Source organism: Ranitomeya variabilis, chromosome 3, assembly GCF_051348905.1.
Source record: "Ranitomeya variabilis isolate aRanVar5 chromosome 3, aRanVar5.hap1, whole genome shotgun sequence".
Classification (NCBI taxonomy): domain Eukaryota; kingdom Metazoa; phylum Chordata; class Amphibia; order Anura; family Dendrobatidae; genus Ranitomeya; species Ranitomeya variabilis.
This window is the reverse complement of record NC_135234.1, coordinates 754,013,515-754,038,588: the sequence shown is the minus strand read 5'-3', so window position 1 is coordinate 754,038,588 and position 25,074 is coordinate 754,013,515. Positions and strand designations below refer to the sequence as shown.

The 25,074-nt window shown below is 47.5% G+C and overlaps 1 protein-coding gene across 9 annotated transcripts in view; it reads right to left on the bottom strand.

Annotated features, from left to right (window-relative positions):
- The window catches only part of DLG2 (discs large MAGUK scaffold protein 2), a 1,278,757-nt gene that overhangs the window by 788,888 nt on the left and 464,795 nt on the right, over nt 1–25,074 (bottom strand). The gene's annotated exons all lie outside the window — the stretch shown is intronic.

Below are 25,074 nucleotides of genomic sequence, written 5' to 3'. Positions count from 1 at the left end.
AAAGTCTCCCTGAAAAAACAAAAAATACATAAAAAAACAGTGGGAGAGTAATATTGCCCTTTCAGCTTGTGTGCCAGTCTTGACTCCTGGGTGTGCCACCTCTCTCCCTTTCATTCAGTGGGCCATAGAAAGCCTATTTATTTTTTCCGTGATTTGTGTTCTAAATTCTACCTCAACACAAAAACACTACATCAATCAGTGGGAGAAAAATATTGGCCTCAGTCAGGGCTTGTGTGCCACTGCTGTGTGTGCTATCTCTCATTCAGTGGGCTATAGCAAGCCTATTTTTTTTTTTTTTTTTTTTTTTTTAATATTATTTGGTTTCTAAAGTCTCCCTGAAAAAAAAAAAAACCTAAAAAAACAGTGGGAGAGTAATATTGCCCTTTCAGCTTGTGTGCCAGTCTTGACTCCTGGGTGTGCCACCTCTCTCCCTCTCATTCAGTGGGCCATAGAAAGCCTATTTATTTTTTTTTAAAAATATTATTGGGTTTCTAAAGTCTCCCTGAAAAAACAAAAAATACATAAAAAAACAGTGGGAGAGTAATATTGCCCTTTCAGCTTGTGTGCCAGTCTTGACTCCTGGGTGTGCCACCTCTCTCCCTTTCATTCAGTGGGCCATAGAAAGCCTATTTTTTTTTTTTTTAATATTATTTGGTTTCTAATTCTCCCTGAAAAAAAAAAAAAAACCTAAAAAAACAGTGGGAGAGTAATATTGCCCTTTCAGCTTGTGTGCCAGTCTTGACTCCTGGGTGTGCCACCTCTCTCCCTCTCATTCAGTGGGCCATAGAAAGCCTATTTATTTTTTTTTTTAAATATTATTGGGTTTCTAAAGTCTCCCTGAAAAAACAAAAAATACATAAAAAAACAGTGGGAGAGTAATATTGCCCTTTCAGCTTGTGTGCCAGTCTTGACTCCTGGGTGTGCCACCTCTCTCCCTTTCATTCAGTGGGCCATAGAAAGCCTATTTTTTTTTTTTTTAATATTATTTGGTTTCTAATTCTCCCTGAAAAAAAAAAAAAAACCTAAAAAAACAGTGGGAGAGTAATATTGCCCTTTCAGCTTGTGTGCCAGTCTTGACTCCTGGGTGTGCCACCTCTCTCCCTCTCATTCAGTGGGCCATAGAAAGCCTATTTATTTTTTTTTTAAAATATTATTGGGTTTCTAAAGTCTCCCTGAAAAAACAAAAAATACATAAAAAAACAGTGGGAGAGTAATATTGCCCTTTCAGCTTGTGTGCCAGTCTTGACTCCTGGGTGTGCCACCTCTCTCCCTTTCATTCAGTGGGCCATAGAAAGCCTATTTTTTTTTTTTTTAATATTATTTGGTTTCTAATTCTCCCTGAAAAAAAAAAAAAAACCTAAAAAAACAGTGGGAGAGTAATATTGCCCTTTCAGCTTGTGTGCCAGTCTTGACTCCTGGGTGTGCCACCTCTCTCCCTCTCATTCAGTGGGCCATAGAAAGCCTATTTATTTTTTTTTTTAAATATTATTGGGTTTCTAAAGTCTCCCTGAAAAAACAAAAAATACATAAAAAAACAGTGGGAGAGTAATATTGCCCTTTCAGCTTGTGTGCCAGTCTTGACTCCTGGGTGTGCCACCTCTCTCCCTTTCATTCAGTGGGCCATAGAAAGCCTATTTTTTTTTTTTTTTTAATATTATTTGGTTTCTAATTCTCCCTGAAAAAAAAAAAAAAACCTAAAAAAACAGTGGGAGAGTAATATTGCCCTTTCAGCTTGTGTGCCAGTCTTGACTCCTGGGTGTGTCACCTCTCTCCCTCTCATTCAGTGGGCCATAGAAAGCCTATTTATTTTTTTTTTTAAATATTATTGGGTTTCTAAAGTCTCCCTGAAAAAACAAAAAATACATAAAAAAACAGTGGGAGAGTAATATTGCCCTTTCAGCTTGTGTGCCAGTCTTGACTCCTGGGTGTGCCACCTCTCTCCCTCTCATTCAGTGGGCCATAGAAAGCCTTTTTTTTTTTTGGTTTTTTTAATATTATTTGGTTTCTAAAGTCTCCCTGAAAAAAACAAAAAAAACATAAAAAACAGTGGGAGAGTAATATTGCCCTTTCAGCTTGTGCGCCAGTCTTGACTCCTGGTTGTGCCACCTCTCTCTCTCTAATTGTGGGCCATAGAAAGCCTTTTTTTTTTTTTTTTTTAATATTATTTGGTTTCTAAAGTCTCCCTGAGAAAAAAAAATAAATAAATTAGGTGGGAGATTAATATTGACATTAGTGCTTGAGTGACAGTCCTGCGTGTGTGTCATCTCTGTGATTTTGTGCCACAGAAAACAGAGTGTGTAACATTGTGCCTGATTTTCCTTGTGGTCTCACCAACCTGTTAAGGGATATTGAAATCATACTGAAGTTATAGCTCACCGTGTAAGTTGTTTGATAGCAACAAATAAAGTTACTTTGGTTAAGATTTTAAAACAATGAGGAAGTCTGGTGCAAGAGGTCGTCGTGGGCGTTCATTGTCAGCTGGTAATGATGGTAGTGGTAGTGGAGCATCAGGTGGTCGTGGGGATAAAAATATTCCACCTAAGTCTGGAGCTGTGGAGCCAGTTTCGTCGTCAGGCTACACAAGGCCTCGAACGCTCTCTTTTCTGGGAGTAGGAAAACCGCTTTTAAAGGCGGAGCAGCAACAGCAAGTTTTGGCTTACATTGCAGACTCAGCCTCTAGCTCTTTTGCCTCCTCTTCCGAAACTGGTAAATGTAAAAGCAGCGCGTCGCTTGTGGATGTTCACGGTCAGGGACAAGTCGCTTCCTTGTCCTCCTCAGCAAAAACTACAACAAGAGAGAAGGATGCAGCAGGCGACACAACGGGTCACTCCATGGAGCTCTTTACACATACCGTCCCTGGCTTAGAAAGTGAAACATTTAACAGGCCATGCCCATTACAAGTATATTCTGACATGGAGTGCACTGATGCACAGCCACAGCCAGAGTACTATGCTGCTCCTTTGACTCAGACCACCACATTGCCCTCTCAGGGTACAGATCCACAATCAGACCCTGATGAGACTATGTTGCCCCGCCACGAACGCTATACCACCGACCGACACAGTGACACAGACGAAGTTGCACACGAGCTCGAAGAGGAGGTAATAGATGACCCAGTTATTGACCCCGATTGGCAGCCATTGGGGGAACAGGGTGCAGGCGGCAGTAGTTCAGAAGCGGAGGTGGAGGAGGGGCCGCAGCAGGCATCAACATCGCAACAGGTTCCATCTGCCGGGCCCGTATCTGGACCAAAACGCGTGTCAAAGCCAAAACCTGTTGGAGCACAGCGTTGCCATCCGGTTAAAGCTCAGTCTGCAATCCCTGAAAAGGGATCAGAGTCTAGGAAGAGTGCAGTCTGGCATTTTTTTAAACAACATCCAACTGATCAGCGCAAAGTCATCTGTCAAAAATGTTCAACTAGCTTAAGCAGAGGTCAGAATCTGAAAAGTCTAAATACTAGTTGCATGCATAGACACTTAACCACCATGCATTCTCAAGCCTGGACTAACTACCAAACGTCCCTCAAGGTTGTAGCACCCTCGGCCAATGAAGCTAGTCAGCAACGCAACATCCCTTCCGTCACTGTAAGGCCACCATTTTCCGCACCACCGGCAGTATCTGTGCAGGTTTCTTTGCCAGCCAAAAGCAGTCAGGGTCAGGGAATCACCAGTTTTGTAGGAGGAAATATTGCATGTAGGGCACCGGCGGAAACAATACCGTCTCCAACCGTCTCTCAGTCTGCCATGTCCACCGGCACACCCGAAAGTTCCACGATCTACAGCTCTCCAGTCCAGCTCACCCTACATGAGACTCTGGTTAGAAAAAGGAAGTACTTATCCTCGCATCCGCGTACACAGGGTTTTAACGCCCACATAGCTAGACTAATCTCGTTAGAGATGATGCCCTACCGGTTAGTTGAAAGCGAAGCTTTCAAAGCCCTGATGGAGTACGCTGAACCACGATACGAGCTACCCAGTCGACACTTTTTTTCCAGAAAAGCCATCCCAGCCCTGCACCAGCATGTTAAACAGCGCATCGTCCATGCACTCAGGCAATCTGTGAGTACAAAGGTGCACCTGACTACAGATGCATGGACCAGTAGGCATGGCCAGGGACGTTATGTGTCCATCACGGCACACTGGGTGAATGTGGTGGATGCAGGGTCCACAGGCGACATCAATTTAGGGACAGTTGTGCCTAGCCCACGGTCTAGGAAACAGTTGGCTGTAGGCGTTCGCACCCCCTCCTCCTCCTCCTCGTCCTCCTGCAGAAGCTACAGCTCTTCCACAGAACGCAGTCGGCCAACCACTCCATCGGCAGATGACACTGTTGCACACCAGTTGTCCCATTATGGGCCAGCTACTGCCAAGCGTCAGCAGGCTGTATTGGCTATGAAGTGTTTGGGCGACAACAGACACACCGCGGAAGTTCTGTCCGAGTTCTTGCAACAAGAAACGCAGTCGTGGCTGGGCACAGTAGATCTTGAGGCAGGCAAGGTAGTGAGTGATAACGGAAGGAATTTCATGGCTGCCATCTCCCTTTCCCAACTGAAACACATTCCTTGCCTGGCTCACACCTTAAACCTGGTGGTGCAGTGCTTATTGAAAACTTATCCTGGGTTCTCCGACCTGCTCCTCAAAGTGCGTGCACTTTGCTCACATATCCGACGTTCGCCTGTACACGCCAGCCGTATGCAGACCTATCAGCGGTCTTTGAACCTTCCCCAGCATCGCCTAATCATAGACGTTGCAACAAGGTGGAACTCAACACTGCACATGCTTCAGAGACTGTGCGAACAGAGGCGTGCTGTTATTTATTTGTGGGAGGATACACGGGCAGGCAGTAGGATGGCAGACATGGAGTTGTCAGGTGTGCAGTGGTCGAAGATACAAGACATGTGTCAAGTCCTTCAGTGTTTTGAGGAATGCACACGGCTGGTTAGTGCAGACAACGCCGTAATAAGCATGAGCATCCCCCTAATGCGTCTGCTGATGCAAAGTTTGACGCACATAAAGGAGCAGGCGTCTGCACCAGAGGAAGAGGGAAGCCTTGATGACAGTCAGCCATTGTCTGGTCAGGGCAGTGTACAGGACGAGGTAGCGGGCGAAGAGGAGGTGGAGGACGAGGAGGATGATGGGGATGAGTATATTTTTAATGCGGAAACTTTCACGGGGGCACAGGAAATTGGTTGCGTGTCACGGCCGGGTTCTGGTTTTTTGAGGGACACAAGTGACGTAGATTTGCCTGCAACTGCCCCTCAACCAATCACAACCGGAGATTTGACAAGTGGAACTTTGGCCCACATGGCGGATTATGCCTTACGTATCCTACAAAGGGACACACGCATTACGAAAATGATGAACGATGACGATTACTGGTTGGCCTGCCTCCTTGATCCACGCTATAAAGGCAAATTGCAAAATATTATGCCACATGAGAACTTGGAACTAATATTAGCAACCAAACAATCAACTCTTGTTGACCGTTTGCTTCAGGCATTCCCAGCACACAGCGCACGTGATCGTTCTCACACGAGCTCCAGGGGGCAGCAGACTAGGAGTGTTAGGGGTGCACACATCAGAAGTGGCGTTGGACAGAGGGGTTTTCTGACCAGGTTGTGGAGTGATTTTGCTATGACCGCAGACAGGACAGGTACTGCTGCATCAATTGAAAGTGACAGGAGACAACATTTGTCCAGTATGGTTACTAACTATTTTTCATCCCTTATCGATGTTCTCCCTCAACCGTCATTCCCATTTGATTACTGGGCCTCCAAATTAGACACCTGGCCAGAATTGGCAGAATATGCATTGCAGGAGCTTGCTTGCCCGGCAGCAAGTGTCCTATCAGAAAGAGTATTCAGTGCTGCAGGGTCAATATTAACCGAAAAAAGGACTCGTCTGGCTACCCAAAATGTTGACGATCTAACATTCATTAAAATGAACCACAACTGGATTTCAAAATCTTTTGCCCCACCTTGCCCGGCCGACACCTAGCTTTCCTATGAAAAGCTCTTGCCTGTGAATTACTTTTCTAATGTCTAATTTGCTGCTGCAGATTGTACAGCATACGACATGTTTACACCTCCCTAAATGGCCAAACTCCCCACACGGGGCCGTGGTATCGCGACTTGGCGCAAGCACCCGTGAGACTGCTGTTTGTCTGAAGAGGTGGGTGTGCTCGCTTTTGGTTGACGGCATTGCTACTGGGTCCCTCATAGTACAATGTAGTGTCTCTGGCGGTGGTGGTGCGCACCCAACGTCAGACACACCGTTGTAACATGAGTGGCCCTGGGGCGGTCCCGCCGGCCTCAAGAGAGTTCCCCCCTACCCCAGCTCAAACTGGGCTCTACTACGTGCAAAATTATGTCGCACAGCTCCACCAATCTTTAGTCTATTCGCTGACATCATTCAATGTCTGGCACTGACAATACAAATTTGTAGACATCTATGATGCAACTTAAAGTAGTCTGTGTCTGTGTCCTATATTGGCACCATTAAATAGTTACTGCCAAATTACTATGTCAGAAACACAGCAGATGAGCCCACCCCTGTACCTAAGTATGCCATCTTTTTTTTTGTTTTGGTTGTTTTGCGAGACATTAACATCTATTTATATTTTGGGAGTACTGGGACAGACACTCCTTGCACTACTCCTCCACTCAGCACCAAGCTGCCTGCCCGTGTATCCATGTAACCGCTGTAAAACTGCCATGAGCCTATTGTTTGTTATTTTAGGCCTTTGATAGCCTGTCTGCGGTCCCTACTCCTCCACTGACCACCAAGCTGCCTGCCCGTGTATCCATGTAACCGCTGTAAAACTGCCATGAGCCTATTGTTTGTTATTTTAGGCCTTTGAAGCCTTTCTGCGCTCCCTCCTTCCACTAGTCCTCCACTGACCAGACCACTGCTGCCCGTGTACCCCTGGAACCAATTTTAAAGTGCCTACAGCCAGCCCATTTTATTGTGTTAGGCCTTCGAAGCCTGTCTGCGGTCCATACTTCCACTAGTCCTCCACTGACCAGACCACTGCTGCCCGTGTACCCCTGGAACCAATTTTAAAGTGCCTACAGTCAGCCCATTTTATTGTGTTAGGCCTTCGAAGCCTGTCTGCGGTCCATACTTCCACTAGGCCTCCACTGACCAGACCACTGCTGCCCGTGTACCCCTGGAACCAATTTTAAAGTGCCTACAGCCAGCCCATTTTATTGTGTTAGGCCTTCGAAGCCTGTCTGCGGTCCATACTTCCACTAGGCCTCCACTGACCAGACCACTGCTGCCCGTGTACCCCTGGAACCAATTTTAAAGTGCCTACAGCCAGCCCATTTTATTGTGTTAGGCCTTCGAAGCCTGTCTGCGGTCCATACTTCCACTAGGCCTCCACTGACCAGACCACTGCTGCCCGTGTACCCCTGGAACCAATTTTAAAGTGCCTACAGCCAGCCCATTTTATTGTGTTAGGCCTTCGAAGCCTGTCTGCGGTCCATACTTTAAATACTCCTCCACTCACCACCAAGCTGCCTGCCCGTGTATCCATGTAACCGCTGTAAAACTGCCATGAGCCTATTGTTTGTTATGTTAGGCCTTTGATAGCCTGTCTGCGGTCCTTACTTTAAATACTCCTCCACTCACCACCTAGCTGCCTGTGTATCCATGTAACCGATGTAAAACTGCCATGACTGCCTACTGTTTGTTATTTTAGGCCTTTGATAGCCTGTCTGCGGCCCCTACTTGCAATACTCCTCCACTGACCACAATGCTGCCTGGAGTGCCTGCCTGTGTATCCATGTAACCGATGTAAAACTGCCATGACTGCCTACTGTTTGTTATTTTAGGCCTTTGATAGCCTGTCTGCGGCCCCTACTTGCAATACTCCTCCACTGAGCACAATGCTGCCTGGAGTGCCTGCCTGTGTATCCATGTAACCGATGTAAAACTGCCATGACTGCCTACTGTTTGTTATTTTAGGCCTTTGATAGCCTGTCTGCAGCCCCTACTTGCAATACTCCTCCACTGACCACACCAATGCTGCCCGTGTACCCCTGGAACCTATTTAAAAGTTCATAGAGCCTAGTTATATATTTTATTTACTATTAATAAGGCCATGATGGACTACGCTGTACCACGCTACAAGCTAACCAGTCGACACTTCTTTTGCGAGAAAAGCCATCCCAACCCTCCACCAGCATGTAGAAGACCGCATTGTCCATGCACTCTGGCAATCTGTGAGTACAAAGGTGCACCTGACAACAGACGCATGGACCTGTAGGCATGGCCACGGAAGATTACGTGTCCATTACGGCGCAATGGGTTAATGTGGTGGATGCATGGTCCACAGGGGACAGCCTACTAAGTCTGTCTGCAGTCCCTAATTCAAATTGTCCTCCACTGTCTAAATCGGAACTTCCACCTTCTGGCTTTCGGCCTATAGTATCAGAAATTAAACTGCATTTGGCCTTCAACTTTGGTTAGGGCCTACTAACGGCTTCTGCCCCTCCCTGGTGTTGCCCTCAACTAAATAAAGCTGAGCTTCAACCTTCCGGCTCTCATTATGTGGTTTTAAAAAAAAAAATGGTGGTTAGGGCCTACTAACGGCTTCTGCCCCTCCCTGGTGTTGTCCTCAACTAAATAAAGCTGAGCTTCAACCTTCCGGCTCTCATTAAGTGGTTTTAAAAAAAAAAAAATTGGTGGTTAGGGCCTACTAACGGCTTCTGCCCCTCCCTGGTGTTGTCCTCAACTAAATAAAGCTGAGCTTCAACCTTCCGGCTCTCATTAAGTGGTTTTAAAAAAAAAAAAAATGGTGGTTAGGGCCTACTAACGGCTTCTGCCCCTCCCTGGTGTTGTCCTCAACTAAATAAAGCTGAGCTTCAACCTTCCGGCTCTCATTAAGTGGTTTTAAAAAAAAAAAAAATGGTGGTTAGGGCCTACTAACGGCTTCTGCCCCTCCCTGGTGTTGCCCTCAACTAAATAAAGCTGAGCTTCAACCTTCTGCTCCAAATTACCATTTTAAAAAATGCAATAGGCTTTTCCGGCCTACTAAAGGTGTCTGCCCCTCCCTGGTGTTGTCCTCAACTGAACAAAGCTGAGCTTCCACATTCTGGCTTTCGCCCTATACTATCAGATATTAAACTGCATTTGGCCTACTAGTGTGGTTAGGCCCTTGAAACAGTGTCTGCTGCTCTTGGGTTTGCTACTCCACTGAACAAAGCAATGCCGCCTGTTTAGTCCTGTTACCAATTTTGAACTGCATGTAGCCTACTTTATTCTTTGGCCCTATATCTGTTTCCTCCTCATCCTGCCCATTGCCCAGCCACTGCTAAATGAGTCTGCTGGTACATTGACCTAGACCACTACATTCCCCTTGTACTCTACACAGCCAGAATCTGTCCCTGCTGAAAGTAAGGTTCCCCTTCCCGCATGTTATACCACCTTACACAGGGACAAAGAGGAAGGTGCAGATGAAAGTGCAGGTTCCTTCATCAGGTGGGGGGGCATACTCGTTGGCGACGTCACTGGCACAGGGCCCCTCAGAGTACGCAAAAGTGTCGCTGCTGGTGGGAGGCGCCCCCGCCATGCAAACACACCGCCGTACTTTGAGGGGCCCTGTGCCAGTGGCAATGCGAACGAGTGGGCCCCCCCCTGCTTGCTCAGGATCACAGCACTTGCAACTTTTAAATACTTACCTTTCCCTGCAACACCGCCGTGACGTAGTCCGCATTTCCTGGGCCCACGAAAAACTTGAGCCAGCCCTACTCCCCCCACAACTTTCCCCCAATTCCCTATGCCCAACTATTATTATACAGTTAATTAAGATTGGCAAGCTTCAGAAACAAGAATGGATGTTTTTGGCATTAAAATGGGCACTGTAGGTGTTTTCCTGGCCTCCACTCACTGCCGACTATGCTTCCCCATTGACTTGCATTGGGTTTCGTGTTTCGGTCGATCCCCGACTTTTAGCGATAATCGGCCGACTGCACTCGACTCGACTCTGGACAAAATCGGGTTTCCCAAAACCCTACTCGATCTTAAAAAAATGAAAGTCGCTCAACCCTACTCAGGACAAATTGGCCAACATTTTTTGGGGTCCAATTTCTTCTCTTACCCTTGGGAAAATAAAAAATTGGGGGCGAAAAGATCATTTTTGTGAAAAAATATGATTTTTTATTTTTACGGCTCTGCATTATAAACTTCTGTGAAGCACTTGGTGGGTCAAAGTGCTCACCACACATCTAGATAAGTTCCTTAGGGGGTCTACTTTCCAAAATGGTGTCACTTGTAGGGAGTTTCAATGTTTAGGCACATCAGGGGCTCTCCAAACGCAACATGGCGTCCCATCTCAATTCCAGTCAATTTTGCATTGAAAAGTCAAATGGCGCTCCTTCCCTTCCAAGCTCTGCCATGCGCCCAAACAATGGTTTACACCCACATATGGGGTATCAGCGTACTCAGGACAAATTGGCCAACATTTTTTGGGGTCCAATTTCTTCTCTTACCCTTGGGAAAATAAAAAATTGGGGGCGAAAAGATCATTTTTGTGAAACAATATGATTTTTTATTTTTACGGCTCTGCATTATAAACTTCTGTGAAGCACTTGGTGGGTCAAAGTGCTCACCACACATCAAGATAAGTTCCTTAGGGGGTCTACTTTCCAAAATGGTGTCACTTGTAGGGGGTTTCAGTGTTTAGGCACATCAGGGGCTCTCCAAACGCAACATGGCGTCCCATCTCAATTCCAGTCAATTTTGCATTGAAAAGTCAAATGGCGCTCCTTTCCTTCCGAGCTCTGCCATACGCCCAAACAGTGGTTTACCCCCACATATGGGGTATCAGCGTACTCAGGACAAATTGTACAACAACTTTGGGGGTCCATTTTCTCCTGTTACCCTTGGTAAAATAAAACAAATTGGAGCTGAAATAAATTTTGTGTGAAAAAAAGTTAAATGTTCATTTTTATTTAAACATTCCAAAAATTCCTGTGAAACACCTGAAGGGTTAATAAACTTCTTGAATGTGGTTTTGAGCACCTTGAGGGGTGCAGTTTTTAGAATGGTGTCACACTTGGGTATTTTCTATCATATAGACCCCTCAAAATGACTTCAAATGAGATGTGGTCCCTAAAAAAAAATGGTGTTGTAAAAATGAGAAATTGCTGGTCAACTTTTAACCCTTATAACTCCGTCACAAAAAAAAATTTTGGTTCCAAAATTGTACTGATGTAAAGTAGACATGTGGGAAATGTTACTTATTAAGTATTTTGCGTGACATATGTCTGTGATTTAAGGGCATAAAAATTCAAAGTTGGAAAATTGCAAAATTTTCAAAATTTTCGCCAAATTTCCATTTTTTTCACAAATAAACGCAAGTTATATCGAATAAATTTTACCACTAACATGAAGTACAATATGTCACGAGAAAACAATGTCAGAATCGCCAAGATCCGTCAAAGCGTTCCAGAGTTATAGCCTCATAAAGGGACAGTGGTCAGAATTGTAAAAATTGGCCCGGTCATTAACGTGCAAACCACCCTTGGGGGTGAAGGGGTTAAACGTTTCAGCGCCTCAGTCTTTCATTTGGACAATAATCATCTACTCAAGATCGGGATCATCACTACTGGAAGGATCTGCTGCTGATCAAGTAAGTGCCTGTTCCTTCACGATATCCCTTACACTGTGCATTGCCTGAGACCACAGCACTGGGTCAAGCCATTCGTGACATCCCCCTCAAGAGACAGACTTCATTGGTCTAGTGCTGGGTACCTCGGTCTCCCGGGTATCACAACAGGAACACCCCACAAGACCTGCCATATACCAGGAGCACCCCAAAAGACCTGCCATATACCAGAGGCACCTCACAAGACCTGCCATATACCAGGAACACCCCACAAGACCTGCCATATACCAGGAACACCCCACAAGACCTGCCATATACCAGGAACACCCCACAAGACCTGCCATATACCAGGAGCACCCCACAAGACCTGCCATATACCAGGAGCACCCCACAAGACCTGCCATATACCAGGAACACCCCACAAGACCTGCCATACACCAGGAACACCCCACAAGACCTGCCATATACCAGGAACACCCCACAAGATCTGCCATATACCCGGAGCACCCCACAAGACCTGCCATATACCAGGAACACCCCACAAGACCTGCCATATACCAGGAACACCCCACAAGACCTGCCATATACCAGGAGCACCCCACAAGACCTGCCATATACCAGGAGCACCTCACAAGACCTGCCATATACCAGGAACACCCCACAAGACCTGCCATATACCAGGAACACCCCACAAGACCTGCCATACACCAGGAACACCCCACAAGACCTGCCATATACCAGGAACACCCCACAAGATCTGCCATATACCCGGAGCGCCCCACAAGACCTGCCATATACCAGGAACACCCCACAAGACCTGCCATATGCCAGGAGCACCCACAAGACCTGCCACATAGCAGAAACACCCCACAAGACCTGCCATATACCAGGAGCGCCCCACAAGACTTGCCATATACCAGGAGCGCCCCACAAGACCTGCCATATACCAGGAACACCCCACAAGACCTGCCATATACCAGGAGCACCCACAAGACCTGCCATATATCAGGAGCAAAGGAACACCCCACAAGACCTGCTGTATACCAGGAACACCCACAAAACCTGCCATATACCAGGAACACAGGAACACCCCAAAAGACCTGCTGTATACAAGGAGCACCCCACAAGACCTGCCATATACCAGGAGCACCCACAAGAACTGCCATATACCAGGAGCACACACAAGACCTGACATACACCAGGAACACAGGAACACCCCACAAGACCTGCTGTATACCAGGAGCACCCACAAGACCTGCCATACACCAGGAGCACCCACAAGACCTGCTGGTCAACCACCATCTGCCCCATCACGTGCATCCGCGTCCTCTTCATCCTCTGTGACTGTGGGGACAGCAGTCGCATATGGTTTTGGATGCAGACCTTCCACCTCTTTACCCATAACAGCCAGTGTGATTGGCAGGTCGTCAGGACATTTGCAAGTGGAAACACCTACTGGTGTTGAGCGCTCTCCGACATCGACACCACATTTTGATCAAGGCAACATAACATCTCCGCCTGCACCTTCCTCACAGACCAGCAGTTTGCCGGGGACACCCTACTCAACTCCGTCTAAGCACGGCAGCCAGCCCTCAGTCCCTCAGATGTGGACAAGTAAAAGACCATTTCCTCCTAGCCATGGCGAAGCTAAGAGGTTGAATTTCACCATCTGCAAGCTGTTGGCTACAGAAATGCTGCCTTTCCGCCTGGACACAGAGGATTTTCGAGACCTTATGTCCGTCGCAGTGCCCCAGTACCAGATGCCCAGTCGCCACTACTTCTCAAAGAAAGCTTTGCCTGCGCTACACCAGCATGTCGCACACAACATCACCGCTTCCTTGAGAAACTCTGTGTGACAGGGTGTATTTCACCACAGACACTTGGACGAGTAGACATGGACAGGGGCGTTACATGTTGGTGACTGGGCACTGGGTAACTATGGTGACATCAGGAGAAGGGGCTGCTGTCCAATTCTTGCGGTCCCCACGAGTTGCTCGTCGATCCTCTATATCTAGAAGTTCCTCCACTGCTTCTGCCTCCTCAACCTCCTCTCGGTCCTCCACCTGCACCCAAAGCCTGTCTGGTACTGCCACCCGCGTTCTAACTGCGCAGAAGGAATCCTGCACACCTCCTTACTATGATGTCACCAGGGCTCAACGGCATCAGGCGGTGTTTACATTGAAATGTCTGGGAAATGTGAGTCACACAGCTGAGGAGTTGTGGTCAGCTCTGGAGACCGAGTTCAATCAATGGTTGTCTCCACTCAACCTGCAGCCAGGGAAGGCTGTGTGCGACAATATCTCCAAGGTCCAGACGGTCGGCAGCACAAAGGCGGCTGGCATTGGAGGCTGGGGGAGAGTGATTACCGAGGGCACATGGTAGCAGCCAAACTGTTAAGGAAGGTGCAGGAGGCGAGGAAGAAGAGGAGGACGAACTGGCGCTGGGCATGGAAGACTCATCAGATGAGGGAGACCTTGATCAAATTTCTGTTGTTCGAGGTTGGGGGGAGAGGGCAGAGGAAGAAAGCATGATTCTCACCTCGCCACCACCAAGACAACAAGGACTTGGTCCTCCTGGATGCGCAAGACACATGAGTGCCTTCTTGCTGCACTACCTGCAACATGACCCTCGGATTGTCAGAATCCGAAGTAATGCCGACTGCTGGGTTGCCACACTCTTAGATCCCCGGTACAAAAGTAAATTTGGCGAAATAATTCCTGCCATAGAAAGGGATTCACGCATGCAGGAGTATCAGCAGAGACTGTTACAGAATCTAACATCTGCTTTTCCACAAAACACCAGTGTTGGAAGTAGTGAATTTCTGAGTTCTAACTTGCCAACCGTGGGACTATCGAGTCATTACTCAAACCGTAACAGTAACATCGTATCTGGTGGTAACAGCAATTTTTTTCAATCATTTCAAGATTTTTTTAGACCATCCTTTGCAAGGCCACAGGAGACAAGAAGTCTGACGCACAGCCAACGCCTAGAGAGGATGGTACAAGAGTATCTCCAAGTTAACATCGATGCCATGACTGTGGAACTGGACCCTTGCTCATTTTGGACTTCCAATCTTGAAAAATGGCCTGAGCTGGAGATCTTGTCGTGCCCCGCAGCCAGCGTTCACTCTGAACGTGTGTTCAGCGCTGCTGGTGGTGTGCTGACAGATAAGCACACACGGCTGTCCAGTGACAACGTAGACAGACTAACGTTCATCAAGATGAACAAATCCTGGATCCACAAGGACTTATTTACCCCTGTGTCATCCTGGGGAGACTAAAAGCTTGATGATTTTTGAAAATCACCTCACCAACCGTTTTAAAAAACTCTGGCAAAATTGATGCCACTTAAGTGGTGTCTGCAGAGTTGTTTACTCATACTATTGGAGCGCCCCCACACCGCCGCAGGGCCGAGGGGTACCCGGAGCCGGGCCTCTGGGTCTCAATCCTGGGGTTGTCACGGTGGCTAGACCCGGTCCGTGGCCCTGTCTGTCAGTGGGGGACGTCCGGTGCAATAAGTGGTGGTGTAGCGGTGCAGTTGTGGGGTGCAGGTCGCAGTAAATAACGAGGACACCAGGTTGCAGTCTCTTTACCTCTTTACTGAAGATCTCTGGGTCCTCAGTCCGGAATACGGTTCACCAGGCTGCGCAAGTCCGGCCGGTCCAATGGCACCTCCAGAGTTCTCTTCACAGGTGGAAATCTGCGCCTTCCCCCTAGCGCTATGTGTTGTGGTCCTTCCCTGCTGTGCTTACGGAAAGTCCCCCACAACTGTTGTGTCTGTTTCTTAAGTTCCCTCACAACTCGATTAGATGATGTTCTGCTAATCCTCCGTCCCTCCCTGGTGTTCTGGTTGGGACGGCACCCGTTTGACGGGTAGGCTCGGAGCTCTTCCGGGACCCTAGAGTCGCCCCTCTCCAGAAGTTGCCCCCCAAGACTGCATAGGTGATATGTGTTAGACAGCCCGCCTTAGACTGACTGTCCTGCCGCTGTTTAGAGTATTGCTTGAAGCTGGATATTATAATACTCCCTCGGCGTTCCGGCCACCGGTTATGCGCCTCAGTAGGATGTTGCTTTGGTCTTACAGCACGACTCCTACTGGTATTCTCCTATTGCTATGATCTCGTTTCTCACTCAGCACAATCTATCTCGCTTCTGATCCTTTCTTGGGCACCGCCGCTATCCTGAGCAGGCACGGTCCCGTTACGTTCGTTCAAGTTGCCAAGCCTCTGTCAGGATCCCACCCCTGACAGAGACCCTACTGTATCTTCCCCCACAACACCCTCTGCCACAAGGTGTTGCCTGGTTCCAACCCAGTCAGCTTCTGATCTAACTTCCTGCCTGACCCCCAGTTTACCCACTATGGTGGGGAGTGGCCTAGTGAATAGAACCCTTAGCTCCCCCCGGAGGCCCGGCTGTGAAATGTATTGGTGTCTGTGATACCTGGTCAGATGAACTCCTTCAGTGCCATCAGACGTACCATAGCTCCCCTTAGTGGCGGAGCCACAGTACTGCAACGACCAGGACTCTGGGGCGCTGCACTCCCCCCTGGTTAAACACAGTACTCCGGGACTGGGAAGAAAACAACAATACAGGTTAGCAAAAAGACATACAATTTTGTTGAGTGCAATAACTATAAGCATACTTGAACAGGCTTCCCTTTATGGGAGGTGAGGACACTTGAACGTTACAAACATGGTTAAATATCATATCAACATGCTATAAACAACTCTTCTTACCCAACCGGGTATTCTACTTAGTGCAACATTGTTGAACAATAATTTAACTTTGCCTTTAAGGACTTACACTCGGAATCCACTAAAGACCTTCTTATAATCACATTATAAGGCAGTTTTTTAACTTTTTCATTTTCCTACTTTAAATCTGCAGGACCGCCTGTCCTATCGGCACCAGACCTACTGCCTCTCCTTTCTCACAGGACCGCTCCTTTCAGCCCGAGCCTTCTGTCTCTCAACTACTATACACAGTATAGAACATAACATTACTTTCAATTGAAGGGCACTGAACCATCTCTATATGGCTCCTATGAGGACTCGGGGTTTACCTTCTATCCTCATTACCTATCGACATTATTAAACATTTTCTATAGAACATTAAACCTTCTCATTATCTTTCTCACTAACATACACGCTGGACACTTCGTCTACCCCTACGGGCCCACTGCGTCCTTTCTTTCTAGCTTTCTCTTTCTCTCAGGGAACATCATCAGCATTTCTTTACAATTAACTAGTTGGATACACATAACTTTTTCTCGCAAACATTATCATCGCTTTCTCTTTATCAAAACATTATTGCTATCTCTCAGTCTTAAAGCAATATTACTCTCTTAAGTGCAACACATGAACATCCCCTTTAAGAGGGGACCAAGTCTCAATGAGGTAGCATATCTTCTCAAGCTACCAGTCCGTGCTCAGCAAAGGTTCCAGTGTGGTGTCTTCACAAAGAGTCCTTTTTGGAGTAAAAACAGTAGGAGGCGCCTTTAATAAGGTGCAAACTATGTACAAAAAGTCTGTATCATGCACTGTTCATGATTGCGGCAGTTCTAGAAACTTTGTGCAAAACTCAGAAAAAATAAACAAAACAACAATAGGGATCCCGGGTCAACAAAGGGATCCCTTTAAAAAGTTAACCCTGAACGGGTTTAGCAACACACAAACAGTTAAGAACTATGTACATATACAAGGCATTCATGCTCACTCATTTTTCGGTAGAGCAGGTGGTTTCCTCCCGGGCCTCACCAGACCAACGGGTCGCGCTGGTGATCCAGGAAGTGGTTCTGGTCCCAGCAACGACAGGATCCCTCGCCGCGATGCTCTTTTCGCCGAGGATCCTGCACGCCCCCAGGGTACATGGTGGGTCCGGGTTCTCCGCTGCTCCGCTGGGTCAGGTTCCATTGCCTTTTCGGCAGGAGGCTCATCTTCAGATGTTGCAGCGGCGGCCTGGAGCGCGACGCACCGCTGGACGCCCCGCGCCATCCAGCCAGCCTCGCCGGTTGCCCTCCTCCACCTAGTATAAGTGACAGCATCACCGGGCTCCAGGTCACGAGCAAACCTTCTCCCGCAGGGCTCGACCTCCTCCCGGTCCACGTGGACTTGTAGCGGCTCCCCGATCTCCTGTATAACGCCTCTTCCATGTCGGGGGTTGAAGGAGACCACTACACCCCAGTGTGACGACGGGGTTTCTCCCACACTGGTCAAATCAATCTGAACTGCAGGCTGGGGCCGGCTCCGCCACGCCGTCATCAGGTGTCGCAGGTGCTCGGCCTCCGGCAAGATCCTCATACCCTGTGTTGGCAGCGTACCTTCCGCCGCGGCCGGGTTGGGAAGAGCAGGGGACACCGGAGATAGACGGATCTCCGTGGGCTGGCCTAGCCGAGCAAGCACGCGGGCATCAGCCTCCAAGCGGCGTGCTATTTGGCGAGCCTCGGCTGCAGCTACACACTCCTCAGACGGTGGCAAGGGGGGTCGGCCCATCGGTAGCTCCGCGAGGGTCAGCCCCTGCAACGTCGACGCATCCGGGGCTGTGTCGGGTGGTGCAGCCTCAGGCTGGATCGGGTCAGTCCCGCGCGGTGTTCTCGGTGTCGCCATCTTTTCTCCTTCTCCAGTGTCTTCTTCCCGCGGTCTTTTTCGTGGGCGGCCCCGTCTCCATGGTCTCCACCCTCCAAACAGGATCAGGAGGCGGACCTCGGCTGTTGACGGACACGTCCTCAGGACACAGAAATATTTAGACTGGGCGGCCATTGTTGTTCGCGCTCTTCAGCTTACCTACGCCCACTCCACGCCCCTCTTCTCTTCCTGCGCTCTCCTCAGCGCTGCAATGGCGGCGGATTTTGGCTGCAAGTGGCGCAGCACACAGTCTTTGCAATAAAGTACAGTCCAAGCACAGTAAATCACAGTTCCAAGGCACACATGACCTGATTCTTCAGGCTTAAGTAGATCCTGTTCGTGACGCCAAATTGGAGCGCCCCCACACCGCCGCAGGGCCGAGGGGTACCCGGAGCCGGGCCTCTGGGTCTCAATCCTGGGGTTGTCACGGTGGCTAGACCCGGTCCGTGGCCCTGTCTGTCAGTGGGGGACGTCCGGTGCAATAAGTGGTGGTGTAGCGGTGCAGTTGTGGGGTGCAGGTCGCGGTAAATAACGAGGACACCAGGTTGCAGTCTCTTTACCTCTTTACTGAAGATCTCTGGGTCCTCAGTCCGGAATACGGTTCACCAGGCTGCGCAAGTCCGGCCGGTCCAATGGCACCTCCAGAGTTCTCTTCACAGGTGGAAATCTGTGCCTTCCCCCTAGCGCTATGTGTTGTGGTCCTTCCCTGCTGTGCTTACGGAAAGTACCCCACAACTGTTGTGTCTGTTTCTTAAGTTCCCTCACAACTCGATTACATGATGTTCTGCTAATCCTCCGTCCCTCCCTGATGTTCTGGTTGGGACGGCACCCGTTTGACGGGTAGGCTCGGAGCTCTTCCGGGACCCTAGAGTCGCCCCTCTCCACAAGTTGCCCCCCAAGACTGCATAGGTGATTTGAGTTAGACAGCCCGCCTGAGACTGACTGTCCTGCCGCTGTTTAGAGTATTGCTTGAAGCTGGATATTATAATACTCCCTCAGCGTTCCGGCCACCGGTTATGCGCCTCAGTAGGATGTTGCTTTGGTCTTACAGCACGACTCCTACTGGTATTCTCCTATTGCTATGATCTCGTTTCTCACTCAGCACAATCTATCTCGCTTCTGATCCTTTCTTGGGCACCGCCGCTATCCTGAGCATCAAAATCACTGCACACGTATAGGAGAAAAATATGCTTGCAAGTGGAAGTTTATTTATAGTGGTTGTGAGGTCAAGCGACTGGTATATTTAACGTTTCGGCCAATACATAGCCTTGGTCACAACGTCGCTGCAAAAAACATAAAAATACAACTATTTACAATTCAATAATTACAATGACAAATACAATCATGTTATATACATTATATACAAAGATCCTTCGTGCAGATCATGTCCAGAGCAATGGCTCTGTAAGGCTGTGTGACGAAATATGCTAGGATTGACATGGTATATCGCCAAGGGTTGTATATAAAACAAAAGACAAGGGAATCAAAGGAGGGGTTCCATATTGGGACAGATGGATTATCATAGAATAGTGTAAGCTAATCAACTCTCAATCTATATTGGGAATTCCTGGGGGATTCTGTTGTTAAATAGATATAATCAAAATCTAAGGCGCATGAAAGGCAGAATGAGAGGGGAGGCCCACCTAAAATATGCAGAATAATCACTCCGTTCGGGGATTTAACAGGTGCTGAAGACAGGTCATGTCCTAATAAAATGGAGGGTAAGAGTCATAAGGATGAATGTGACTGCTAATGTACAGGTGAAGAGAGGTATAGTATAGGTTATTACCATGTAGATGCCATGGAAGCCCAAATGGTTAGGGCTGAAGGATAGCTCCTTAGAATTAGTGCAGTGGGTGACTATTGCGGTCACGTACCAAAAGCCTGTTGGGAGGTATAAATATTGATAATGTCTCATGGTAATAACGTGCTCTAATTACTAAGACGCGGTCAACTCCTGACCTGTGGAAGTATTTGATATTGAAAATGTGGTATGGAATACGAGGTCACCAGTGCTTATAATGGTACTCCTAGGATTGCGGCGTCCCTGCGTATATCACTAAAAAATGGTAAAGCAATGTGAGACATGCGTTATAGGGTGGCCAATAAGAATTAGATAGAGTGTGGGAATACTTATCTGGAGAATCAGACATACGTCCATGGAATGGCATGTCAGTGTACTGCTGACATAGTGCTGCAGCCCTCTGGGTAAAGCCTGACGTGTGGCCGAAAAATGTGAAGATCCTGACACAACCGTGTCTCAGGTAAGTGGTAATGCTGGCGTCAGAGCTCCCGCGTGGGTCCGGTGCTGCCACTGGCTAGGGTAGTGTGGTACAAACACTACCCTAGCCAGTGGCAGCACCGGACCCACGCGGGAGCTCTGACGCCAGCATTACCACTTACCTGAGACACGGTTGTGTCAGGATCTTCACATTTTTCGGCCACACGTCAGGCTTTACCCAGAGGGCTGCAGCACTATGTCAGCAGTACACTGACATGCCATTCCATGGACGTATGTCTGATTCTCCAGATAAGTATTCCCACACTCTATCTAATTCTTATTGGCCACCCTATAACGCATGTCTCACATTGCTTTACCATTTTTTAGTGATATACGCAGGGACGCCGCAATCCTAGGAGTACCATTATAAGCACTGGTGACCTCGTATTCCATACCACATTTTCAATATCAAATACTTCCACAGGTCAGGAGTTGACCGCGTCTTAGTAATTAGAGCACGTTATTACCATGAGACATTATCAATATTTATACCTCCCAACAGGCTTTTGGTACGTGACCGCAATAGTCACCCACTGCACTAATTCTAAGGAGCTATCCTTCAGCCCTAACCATTTGGGCTTCCATGGCATCTACATGGTAATAACCTATACTATACCTCTCTTCACCTGTACATTAGCAGTCACATTCATCCTTATGACTCTTACCCTCCATTTTATTAGGACATGACCTGTCTTCAGCACCTGTTAAATCCCCGAACGGAGTGATTATTCTGCATATTTTAGGTGGGCCTCCCCTCTCATTCTGCCTTTCATGCGCCTTAGATTTTGATTATATCTATTTAACAACAGAATCCCCCAGGAATTCCCAATATAGATTGAGAGTTGATTAGCTTACACTATTCTATGATAATCCATCTGTCCCAATATGGAACCCCTCCTTTGATTCCCTTGTCTTTTGTTTTATATACAACCCTTGGCGATATACCATGTCAATCCTAGCATATTTCGTCACACAGCCTTACAGAGCCATTGCTCTGGACATGATCTGCATGAAGGATCTTTGTATATAATGTATATAACATGATTGTATTTGTCATTGTAATTATTGAATTGTAAATAGTTGTATTTTTATGTTTTTTGCAGCGACGTTGTGACCAAGGCTATGTATTGGCCGAAACGTTAAATATACCAGTCGCTTGACCTCACAACCACTATAAATAAACTTCCACTTGCAAGCATATTTTTCTCCTATACGTGTGCAGTGATTTTGATATTCAGTGACTTTGGAGCAATCAGTTCCCTTCGCTAGCACCGTCATTTTTCCATAGTTGAGTGCTAACCATCACAACTTTTGGTTTGCTATCCTGAGCAGGCACGGTCCCGTTACGTTCGTTCAAGTTGCCAAGCCTCTGTCAGGATCCCACCCCTGACAGAGACCCTACTGTATCTTCCCCCACAACACCCTCTGCCACAAGGTGTTGCCTGGTTCCAACCCAGTCAGCTTCTGATCTAACTTCCTGCCTGACCCCCAGTTTACCCACTATGGTGGGGAGTGGCCTAATGAATAGAACCCTTAGCTCCCCCCGGAGGCCCGGCTGTGAAATGTATTGGTGTCTGTGATACCTGGTCAGATGAACTCCTTCAGTGCCATCAGACGTACCATAGCTCCCCATAGTGGCGGAGCCACAGTACTGCAACGACCAGGACTCTGGGGCGCTGCACTATGGCCTGGGATTCAGAGGTCTGCTCCAAAGCTTCAGTGTCTGCTAGTCAGCAGAGTAGCCCACCCACCCACCGCCTGTTTACCTAAGTATTATTTTTTAACGGCATCTGGCCCAGGAAATCCTTTTGGGCCTAGTAGCAATTTTTGCTACTCAGAAGAGTACCCCACCCATGAAGCAAGCTACACCGCCTGTTGATCTAATTACTAATTTTTAACTGCATCTAGCCCAGGAAATCCTTTTGGGCCTAGTAGCATTTTGTGCTACTCAGCAGAGTACCCCACCCATGAAGCAAGCTACACCGCCTTCTTCCTTTCTCAATCTAACCCCTCAGCTCTGAAGTGTCCACTGTCCCTCCAGCTCTCTCCTTCTCACAGGTGGACTACCGCGTGTTTTCACACTGTGGCAAATCTTTTGGGCCCAGGCATAAGAAATCATCGAGGTAATGGATAATATGTGCCGCCTTTCAAACGTCCATGACCACACATTCGAGGAAGCAACTAAACGCCTCAAATAGTAAGCAGGATATGGAGCACTCCATGGGCAAACAGCGATCTATGTAGTATGCTCCTTCACAGAAGCAGCCCAATGGGAGGACACTATTCGGAGGCACAGGTAGTAACCGGAACGCCCCCTCAATGTCTGTTTTGGCCATTAGGGTGCCCCTTCCCAACTTCTTGACCCGCCCGATTGCCTCGTCAAAGGAGGTACAGTACATAGTACTGTATTTGATTCCGCATCGATGTTGTCGTTTACTGACCTGCCCCTTGTATATGACAATTGGTGGATTATCAAAGTTGTAATGAAGGACAGCATCAAATCCGGGTGAAATATCCAAAAAGACGTTCCTTTATTATGCCAAATAAAATGCAACGTTTCGACCAAATAGGTCTTTTTCAAGCATTTTATTTGGCATAATAAAGGAACGTATTTTTGGATATTTCACCCGGATTTGATGCTGTCCTTCATTGCAACTTTGGTATGTACACTTTCCATATGGTCCAGTGGAGTTAGGACTTGCATCACCATATCTGATGTGCTGTTGGCATTTCTAAATGGTGGATTAGTCTCAATGTATTGGGTTCCTTCTTTGGCACAACTCCCAACTGGGGTACCACTACGTCTTCTAAGGAAAGTGTTCTGAATGGACCCGCGGCCATTCTACCTAAAGATATTTCTTTTTTCTTTTTTTTTTTTTAACGACGTCTGGGTGTTGGTAGGCTGAGTTTAGATTTTTACTCCAGCCTTTCTTAACTTTAGAAGGGCATGACATGCCTATATCTGTGTCTCCTCCTCCTTTTACTCCTCCACCTCTTTTCTTTTCGCATGACTATATGTAGTTGTGACTTTTCCATGTGTTTGTTGTTTCTTCTGAGCAGTTTGTCAGCTTTTGGACACCTTTTAAGGTGTTTTCTATGTGTTTGTATGTGTTTGTGTTGCCTGCCATTGGTTTCAATGGGGTTCGACGGTGTTCGTCGAACACTCCCCAGTTCGACGAACCGAACCGAACTTGAACACTAGGGGGGTGGCTTAACACTAGTCTGGAGATAAAATGGACAAGTCTGGGAATATTGAGGCTTGACACAAACTTCATGTATTTGTCAATAAAAGGGTAAAAACCTAAAAGAATACTGATAATTGTACTTCAATAACCATAGGAACATCCTAATAAAAGATCAAAATCAATCTCAAAACTTTTGTCCACAACTGTAGTTTCCTGCAGTCACCATTAGAGGGAGCATAAGATCTTACTGCAAACTGTTAGTATATAGACTATAGAAAAGTATATAGAACTACCGTAAGCACTACAGTATGCAGCAAGCTGAGCTCCCCCTAGTGGTGGATGCAGGTATCCATCATGCCCCAGTTCATGCATGGCTGTGAATTACCACCTTTGTAACCACTATGACATTCATGAACGTCGTGCTGTCTAAAGAGGTTCATTTACTATTTCTCCCTGTTGCCCTTGTGCGATGTGGATGAACCTAAAACAAGTCTGTGTACCACAAAGAAGCAGCCTGTTGTACAGCAGATGGAACTTCCTATGACCACATAACTGCATGTTTGCAAATAGTAATCACCTAAACATTAAATGTCAGGATCCCAGAATATAATGCAGGAAGATAGCTAACCATAAAGTCAAACCATAAGCCATAGTAATAAATCCTGTGCAAACGTCATTCTAGCGCCAGTGACTCTCCTGACATACCCACCTCTGCTGCATCACTGGTCTTTCTTATTTTGTCACACTGACTCTCCTCACATACCCACCTCTGCTGCATCGCTGGTCTCTGGTATTTTGCCACAGTGACTCTCCTGACATACCCACCTCTGCTACATCGCTGGCCTCTGTTATTTTGCCACAGCGACTCTCCTGACATACCCACTTCTGCTACATTGCTGGTCTCTGTTATTTTGCCACAGTGACTCTCCTGACATACCCACCTCTGCTACATCGCTGGCCTCTGTTATTTTGCCACAGCGACTCTCCTGACATACCCACTTCTGCTACATTGCTGGTCTCTGTTATTTTGCCACAGTGACTCTCCTGACATACCCACCTCTGCTACATTGCTGGTCTCTGTTATTTTGCCACAGTGACTCTCCTCACATACCCACCTCTGCTGCATCTCTGGTCTCTGGTATTTTGCCAGTGACTTTCCTGACATACCCACCTCTGCTGCATCACTGGTCTCTGTTATTTTGCCACAGTGACTCTCCTGACATACCCACCTTTGCTGCATCGCTGGTCTCTGTTATTTTACCACAGTGACTCTCCTGACATACCCACCTCTGCTGCATCACTGGTCTCTGTTATTTTGCCACAGTGACTCTCCTGACATACCGACCTCTGCTGCATCGCTGGTCTCTGTTATTTTG